Source organism: Eschrichtius robustus, chromosome X (assembly GCF_028021215.1).
Source record: "Eschrichtius robustus isolate mEscRob2 chromosome X, mEscRob2.pri, whole genome shotgun sequence".
Taxonomy (NCBI): domain Eukaryota; kingdom Metazoa; phylum Chordata; class Mammalia; order Artiodactyla; family Eschrichtiidae; genus Eschrichtius; species Eschrichtius robustus.
Genome location: NC_090845.1, coordinates 62,489,929 through 62,499,650, shown reverse-complemented (window position 1 = coordinate 62,499,650; position 9,722 = coordinate 62,489,929).

Below are 9,722 nucleotides of genomic sequence, written 5' to 3'. Positions count from 1 at the left end.
ATTTCCTAATAAAGCCACATTCTGAGATTCCAAGTGGACATGAATTTTGGGGGACATTATTCACCTCAGTACAAGAGGCCATTACAGTAATCCAGGAGAGAGATGTTGAGAGTCTGACATGGCAATGGGAGTGAAGTGGGATGGACAGACTCAAAAGGTAGAATTGTTATGGGCACTTGCAGGCATGCTTGATTATATCTTTCCTTTAACCAATAGTGAATCTTTTACATATATCTCTCTAATTCCATTAAAAGTCAGTGACACTGTTGCTTTTTTTTTTTTGAGCTTTTACCATCTGCCTGTTTCAGATGGTACATCATTTAAGTAATAAGATTAAGTGTACAAAGGTTAAAATTCATAATTCTTTTTATAGGATCCTATAAAATCTTTTTTAATGGCAGTATAGTTGGTGTACAATATTATGTAAGTTACAGGTGTACAATATAGTGATTCATAATTTTAAAGGTTATACTCCATTTATAGTTGTAAAATATTGGCTATATTCCCTGCATTGTACATTATTTTATACATAATAGTTTGTACCTCTTAATCCCCTACCCCTGTATTGCCCCTCCCCCTTCCCTCTCCACACTGGTAACCACTAGTTTGTTCTGTATATCTGTAAGTCTGTTTCTTTTTTGTAATATTCACTAGTTTGTGATATTTTTTAGATTCCACATATAAGTGATATTATACAGTATTTGTCTTTCTCTGTCTGACTTATTTATTTCACTTAGCAAAGTACCCTCCAAGTCCATCCATGTTGCTACAAATGGCAAAATTTCATTCTTTTTTATGGTTGAGTAGTATTCCATTGTGTATATATACCACATCTTCTTTATCCATTCATCTGTTGATGGATCCTCTAAATTCTAACTGGACTAGACAATCAACTTGAATTCCTTGACCTATGATGAAACCCATTATTGACTGAGAGCTCTGTGGGCCCCTGACCATAATGGTTAATTTTATTTGACAGGAACTTATTGAGCACCCATGTGTACCAGACATTATCCTAGGCCCCAGGAATACAGAGAAAAATAAGCTATGGTCCCCTATCCTTACGACACTCACAGCTTGGTGTGAGAGACATATGGGTAAACAGATAATTGTAGCACCTTGTGATAAATACTGTGACAAAAGTAAGCATCATATACAATGAAAGAATATAAGAGAAGTAACCAACCCATTTAATTTTATTTTTTTAAATATATGTTTTATTTATTTATTTATTTTTGGCTGCATTTGGTCTTCGTTGCTGCACGTGGGCTTTCTCTAGTTGCGGCAAGCAGCGGCTATTCTTTGTTGCGGTGCGTGGGCTTCTCATTGTGGTGGCTTCTCTTGTTGCGGAGCACGGGCTCTAGGCACGCGGCCTTCAGTAGTTGTGGCATGTGGGCTCAGTCGTTGTGGCTCGGGGGCTCTAGAGCGCAGGCTCAGTAGCTGTGGCTCACCGGCTTAGTTGCTCCGTGGCATGTGGGATCTTCCCGGACCAGGGCACGAACCTGTGTCCCCTGCACTGGCAGGCAGATTCTTAACCACTGCGCCACCAGGGAAGTCCCTCTAACCCATTTTAGAAGGATGTTAAGGAAGACTTCTTAGAAGAGATGATGATCAAGCTGTATTTTGAAGGAAAGGTAGGAGTTAGTGTTTCTAAGTGAAATATTAGAGGAAATGGGATTCTAGGCAAAGGGACAGAAATGAGAGAGCATAGGAGAGTACTTAGAAATGAGTCTGGATAGAGTCAGGGGCTAGACCAGAAAGAGTATTGTAGGTCATGCTATGCCAAGGTATTTAGACTTTATTTTGAAGCTATGGGAGACCATAGGACTTTAAGTAGAGCAGTCATGGTCAAATTTTCATTTTAGAAAATTTACTCTGGTGGTTATGTGAAAGCTGGATTGGTAGAGGAGGAGACAAAACTGGAAGCATGAAGACTAGTTAGGTAGCTACCAGAACAATTCAGTTAAAAAATTTCAGAGCTTGAACCTACGCAGTGGCGGTGAAGATGGGGAGATGGGGGCAGATTTGAAAGAAATTTAGGGCCAAGTCAAGAAGCTCTGGAAGATCATGTGTGGGGACTAATTGAGATAGATGTAAAGGATGAATCCTGTGCTCCAGACTTGAGTACCATTCACTGAATAAGGAATTCAGGAGGACAAGATTTGAGATTTGTGGAGGATGTGAAAGATGATAACATCATTTTTGTATATGTTGAGTTTGAGAGCCTGTGGAAAATCGAAGTATAGATGTATGGTGGATACCTGGATACATGGGTTTAAAATTTATGAGATTTAGGATTTGTCTGTTTTATAGCTATTAGCTGAAGCCATGAGAAATGATGCAGTCATTCAGCGAGAATTTGGATCATGAGACAAGAAGAGGATTGAGGATAAGACGTAGAACACAGGCATTTAAGGGGGGTGGGGAATGAGGCAGAGGAAATGGAGAAGGAAAACTAAAAGAAGGATTGGCCAGAGAAGTAGGAGAAAGGCTAGGGCTAGCAAAATATCCATCACCACCTAGTCTTTCAGGGCAGTGCTTGTGTCCTGCCCATCACCATAAAAGAATCTGGGTATATTAGAAGCAGAGACTTCTTTTCTCTTTGAAAGACAAGTATATGTTTATGGCGTTCTGTTCTATTTCATTTTTACATTAAGGATATTTATTTATTCATTTTTACTTTTCAAATTGTGAAATATGCATAGAGAATATTCATATAACATGTATTTACAGTTTAACAAATAATTATAAAATGAATGCCTGTATAACCACTACTGAATTCAAGAAAAAAATATTACTAGCACTTCAGCAGCTCACTGTATGCTCTCCCTCTCCCCCATCTAGGTAACTTACAGTAAGTTAAAAAAATTTTTTTTTGTTTTTCCTAGCTTTTTGAGATAGAATTGACATATAGCACTGTATAGGTGAAAGGTATACAGCATAATTATTTGACTTAACACAATAAGTTTAGTTAATACCCATCCTCTCATATAGATACAAAAAGAGAGAGAGAGAAAAAAGTGGTTTTTTCCTTGTGATGAGAACTCTTAGGATTTATTCTCTTAACTTGCAGATACAACATACAGCAGTGTTAACTATAGTGTCATCATGTTGTACATTACATCTCTACTACTTATTCATCTTATAACTTAAAGTTTGTACCTTTTGACCACCTTTGTCCAGTTCCCCCTCCCCCACCCCCTGCCTCTCATAACCACAAATCTGATCTTTTTTTTCTATGAATTTGGTTTTTTGTTTTGTTTTGTTAGATTCCACATATAAGTGAGATCATACAGTATTTGTCTTTCTCTGTCTGACTTATTTCACTTAGCATAATGCTCTCAAGGTCCATCCATGTTGCCATGAATGGCAGGATTTCCTTCTTTTTATGGCTTAATTATATTCATATATAGCTGAATAATATATATATATATGAGTTTTTTATACATATATATTGCAACTTCTTTATCCATTCATTCGTTGATGAATGCTTAGGTTGTTTCCATACATTGGCTATTGTAAATAATGCTGCTATGAACTTGGGGGTGCAGATATCTTTTCAAATTAGTGTTTTTGTTTTCTTTGGATATATTCCCAGAAGTGGAGTTGTTGGATCATATGGTAGTTCTATTTTTAATTTTCTGAGGAAGATCCATACTGTTTTTCATAGTGGCTGTACCAATTTACATTTCCATCAACAGTGCACAAGGGGACTTCCCTGGTGGCGCAGTGGTTAAGAATCCGCCTACCAATGCAGGGGACACGGGTTCGAGCCCTGGTCTGGGAAGATCCCACATGCTGCAGAGCAACTAAGCCCGTGCGCCACAACTACTGAGCCTGTGCTCTAGAGCCCGTGAGCCACAGCTACTGAGCCCGTGAGCCACTACCACTGAAGCCTGTGCGCCTAGAGGCCGTGCTCCGCAGCAAGAGAAGCCACCGCGGTGAGAAGCCCGCGCACCGCAACTAGAGAAAGCCCGTGCACAGCAACAAAAACCCAACCTGACCAAAAATAAATAAATTAATTAATTTTAAAAAACAAAAACAGTGCACAAGGGTTCCCTTCTCTCTACAGATGCACCAACACTTCTTATCTCTTTTTTTTAAGATTTATTTATTTTATTTATTTTTGGCTGCGTCGGGTCTTAGTTGTGGCATGCGGGCTCTTCATTGTGGTGCGTGGGCTTCTCTCTAGTTGTGCAGTGCAGGTTTTCTCTTCTCTAGTTGTGGCACGCAGGCTCCAGGGTACACGGGCTCTGTAGTTTGCGGCACACGGGCTCTAGTTGAGGTGCACGAGCTCAGTGGTGGTGGCACGCAGGCTTAGTTGTCCCGCAGCATGTGGGATCCTAGTTCCCTGACCAGGGATCGAACCCGCGTCCCCTGCATTGTAAGGCGGATTCTTTACCCCTGGATCACCAGGGAGGTCCCCTCTTATCTTTTCTGATGATGGCTATTCTAACAGGCCTGAGGTGATACCTCATTGTGGATTTAATTTGCATTTCCTTAATGACTGGTGATACTGAGCGTCTTTTCATGTACCTGCTAGTTGCAGATCTTCTTTGGAAAAATATCTATTTGGGTCCTTTGCCCATTTTTTAATTGGATTACTTGGTTTTTGGCTATTGAGTTGTATGAGTTCTTCATATATTTTGGATATTAACCCTTTATCAGATATATGGTTGCAAATATTTTCTCATTCATAGGCTGTCTTTTCACTTTGGTGATGGTTTCTTTTACTGTACAGAAACTTTTTAGTTTGATGTAGTCCCAGTTATTTATTTTTTATTTTTGCTGTTTGTGCTTTAGGTGTAATTTCCAAAAATTCACTACCAAGACCCATGTCAAGTAGCTTTTTTCCTATGTTTTCTTCTAGGAGTTTCATGGTTTCAGGTCTTTAATCTAATTTGAGTTAATTTTTTTTTAAGAGTTTTGCTGATTTATTTATTTATTTATTTATCTTGGCTGCACTGCACGGCTTACGGGATCCTAGTTCCCTGACCAGGGATCAAACTTCCACTGCCCCCTGCAGTGAAAGTGTGGAGCCCTAACCACTGGACTTCCAGGGAATTCCCTCGAGTTAATTTTTGTGAGTGGTGTAAGATAGTCAAGTGCTATTTGAACATTGGGGTGCAGATATCTCTTTGACATAGTGAAAACTTTTTATTTTGAAATATTTCAGACTTACAGAGAAGTTGTAAAAGTAGTATATATAATTATCTTATTTTTCACCCAGATTCCCTATTGTAAATATTTTACCACATTTGTTTTATCATTTCCCCTCTCTCCCTTCTCCTCCTCCTCTTCCTCCTCCTCCTCTCTTTTCTCTCACTCTCTTCATTTGTTTCTGAATCACACAAATTGTAGACATAGTGCTCCTCAACCCCTAAATAGTTCAGAGTGTTTTTCCTGAAAACAAGGACATTCTCTTATATAACTATAAGACAATTATCAAAATAAGGAAATTAACATCAATGCGATACCACTATCTAATCTACATACCTTATTCAAATTACCAATTGTCTCACTAATGTCCTTTATTGCAAAAGAAAAATAAATGTCCAAGATCCAATCCAGGATAACACGTTGCATTGAATTGTCATGTCTCTTTTAGTTTCTTTTTTTTTTAAATTGAGGTGAAATTCACATAACACTGTTTTAAAGTGAACAATCTAGTGGCATTTAGTACATCACAGTGCTCTGCAACCACCACCTCTATCAAGTTCCAAAACATTTTCATTACCCCCCAATAAAACCCCATATACATTAAGCAGTATTTCCCCATTTGCCTCTCTTCCCCCTGCTAATACCTAGCCCCTGGCAACTACAAGTCTGCTTTCTGTCTCTGTGGATTTACCTATTCTGAACATCTCATACAAATGGAATCATACAATATGTGACCTTTTGTGTCTGGCTTCTTTCACTCAGCATAATGTTTACAAGGTTCATCCATGTTGTAGCATGTATCAGTACTTTGTTCCTTTTTGTGGCTGAATAATAATCCATTGCTTGGATATACTACATTTTGTTTATCCATTCATCTGTTGATGGACATTTGGATTGTTTCCACCTTTTAGCAATTATGAATAGTGCTGCTGTGAACATATGTGTTCGAGGCTTTGTTTGAGCACCTGTTTTCAGTTCTTTGGGGTATATACCTGGGAGTAGAATTGCTGGGTCATACTAATTCTAATTCATGGTAATTCCATATTTAACTTTTTGAGGAACCACCAAATTGAGTTTCTTTTAATCTGGAAGAGTTCTTAGACGTTGTCATTCGTGACATTGGTATTTTTTTTTAAGAGTACAGAGGGAATTCCCTGGTGGTCCAGAGGTTAGGACTCTGCATTTCCACTGCAGGGGGCATGGGTTCGATCCCTGGTTGGTGACCTAAGATCCCGCAAGCCATGCGGCACAGCCAGAAAAAAAAAAAGAGTATAGAGTAGTTATTTTGTAGAGTGCCCCTCATTTTGGATTTGTCTGACGTTTCCACATGATTAGATTCAATCATGCATGTGGATGGGAATACCACAGAAGTAATTTGTGTCCTTCTCAGTGCATAATATCAGGAGGCACGTGATACCTATTTGTGCCATTACTGGTGATACTAACGTTGATCAATTGGTTAAAGTCTGCCAGCTTTAAAAGCAAATTGTTATATGTGCTTGTGATATGCCATGTATAATATGATACCACTAATATAAAGCTAAACCACCCCAAAACTTAGTCGCTTAAACCAACATTTATTTTGTTTGCTCAAAATTCTGTGGACAATTTGGACTAGACTTAACTGGGCATTTCTTCTACTGGTCTTGCCTAGGCTCACTCATGCTGTGGCAGTCAGCTGACCGCTTTGTAGGGGCTGGATGATTTAAGATGACCTTACTCACATGTCTGGCAGTTGGCAGGCTGTCAGCCAGGCTGCCCAGATTTTCTTCCATGTGACCTCTCCAGAAGGTTTGGATCCATTCATATGATAGCAAGCTCTGATGTACAAGTGCTTTTCAAGCTTCTGCTTGCATCACATTTGTAGATATCCCATTGGCCAAAACAAATTACGTGGCCAAATACAGAGTCAATGCAGGAGGAGACTCCCCAAGGGTGTGGATTCAGGGAGGCATGGTTCACCGGGGGCCATTGATCCGATATCTTCCATGACTACATATTTTTTAGGAATATATACATATGTAGTATAAATATCAAAACATGTATGGAAATAAGAAATACCAAAGGCTGAATAGTGGTTACCTCTGGGGAGGTACAAAGAGGAATAGGGAATGATAGGTACACATGATACATAAACTATAGCAGTAATGTTTTATTTCTTTAAAAAATAGGAAGGAAATTTGGCAAAATGTTAGTATTTAACAAACTGAGTTGTGGGTACATGTGTGTTCATTATATTATTTTCTACCCTTTTTTTGTTTGCTTAGAGTATTTCCAAATTTTTAAAAAGTGAATGGGAGGTGTGGTAATGCAGACTAATCTTTTTTTTTTTTTTTTTTTTTTTTTTTTAATGTGGGATCTTCCCAGACCAGGGCTCGAACCCATGTCCCCTGCATTAGCAGGTGGATTCTTAACCACTGCGCCACCAGGGAAGCCCCAGACTAATCTTTGAAGATGTTTGGCAAAAGGAAAGGGCAGCAGGGAAAGGAGGCAGCAGTTAGACAAAAAAGCGTGGTAGAAGGAGCACTCTATTTATTAAGATAGGCAAAGGCTTGAGAACATTAATAGCTTGAAGAAAAGGCATCAGTAGATTAGGCTGCTGAAAGAGGAAGTTAATTCAAGAAGTACTGCTGACTTTTACCAAAAAGATGAGAGATAACAAGTGTTGGTGAGGATTTGAAGAAAGAGGAACCCTTGTACACTGTTGGTGGGGATGTAAATTGGTGCAGCCACTATGGAAAATAGTATGGGGGTTCCTCAAAAAATTAAAAATAGAACTATGATATGATCCAGCAAACCCACTCCTGAGTATATGTCCAAAGGAAATGAAATCAGGATTTCAAAGAGATATCTGTACTCTCATGTTCATTGCAGCATTATTCACAGCAGCCAAACTATGGAAATAACCTAAGTGTCCATCGACAGATGAATGGACAGAGGAGATGTGGTATATATATATAGACAGTGAAATATTATTCAGCCATGAGAAAGAAGGAAATCCTGACACCATATGGAACATTATACTAAGTAAAATAATCCAGACAGAGAAAGACAAATACTGTATGAGCTCACTTATATGTGGGGGAAAAAAAGGTTGAACTCATAGAAACAGAGAGTAGAATGATAGTTACCAGGAGTTGGAGGTGGGGAAGATGGAGAGATATTGGTCAAAGGGTACAAGCCTTCAGTTATAAGATGAATAAATTCTGGGGCTCTAACATATAGTATGGTGACCATAGTTAATAATACTGTGTTGTATACCTGAAATTTACTAAGAGAGTAGATCTTAAATATTCTCACCACACACACAAAAGATAATTATATGAAGTGATAGATGTGTTAATTAACCTGATTGTGGTAATCATTTCACAGAGTATACATGTATCAAATCATCACATTGTAAGCTTTAACTACATACAATTTTCTTTGTCAATCATGCTTCAATAAATCTAGATGAAAAAAAATAATTTAGTAAGATTTCACCTTAAGAACATATGTATATGTATAACTGATTCACTTTGTTATAAAGCAGAAACTAACACACCATTGTAAAGCAATTATACTCCAATAAAGATGTTAAAAAAAAAAAAAAGATTTCACCTTAAAATAAAAAATGTAAACTGCTCAAACGTTTCAAGTTGGGCTTCCCTGGTGGCGCAGTGGTTAAGAATCTGCCTGCCAACGCAGGGGACACGGGTTCGAGCCCTGGTCCGGGAAGATCCCACATGCCGCAGAACTAAGCCCGTGCGCCACAACTACTGAGCCTGTGCTCTAGAGCCCGCGAGCCATAACTACTGAAGCCCGCGTGCCTAGAGCCCGTGCTCTGCAACAAGAGAAGCCACCACAATGAGAAGCCCACGCACCACAACGAAGAGTAGCCCCGGCTCGCCACAACTAGATAAAGCCCGTGTGCATCAACAAAGACCCAATGCAGCCAAAAAAAATTAAAAAAATAAAATAAATAAATTTATAAAAAAAAAACAACATTTCAAGTTGGTTACAAAGCTGTCTTTCTACCAAAACAAATCCACCCTCTGGTGACAAACATATAAAACATCAAATATGCAAAGCCATCTTTTTTAACACAAAAATATTCATATAATGGGTCTCTTAAATATTTCTATACTTTATTCTAAAGCTTCCCAGGTTAAAAGACGTTTACCCATCTCAGAAGGCAGTTAAAATACTAGTTAAGTGAAGCTATTTACTAGCAGACACTTGGGGTGGGAGGCTGAGAAATCTTGTTTGAGGCCCTAATGGGCAACACCAAACTTGATATATGATTATGTTAATGATTCCATAACTTCAAGGTGGGGAGATAATTGTATGAAATGATACGATGTCTGGGATTTGCTTTAAAATACTCCAGACAAAAAAAGAAAAAGTTAATACATAAATACTGTATATCTAGGTACATAAATAGGGAGTGATCACCTAGCTGGCTTCCCTGGGTTCAATTTTTATGTTAGTTTTTTTTTCTCCCTAAAGTCTGCAGTTCCTACCCAAGTTGATCAATTTATTGAGTTTTGAAATTTTAAGATATAGAAATGTATACATGTTGC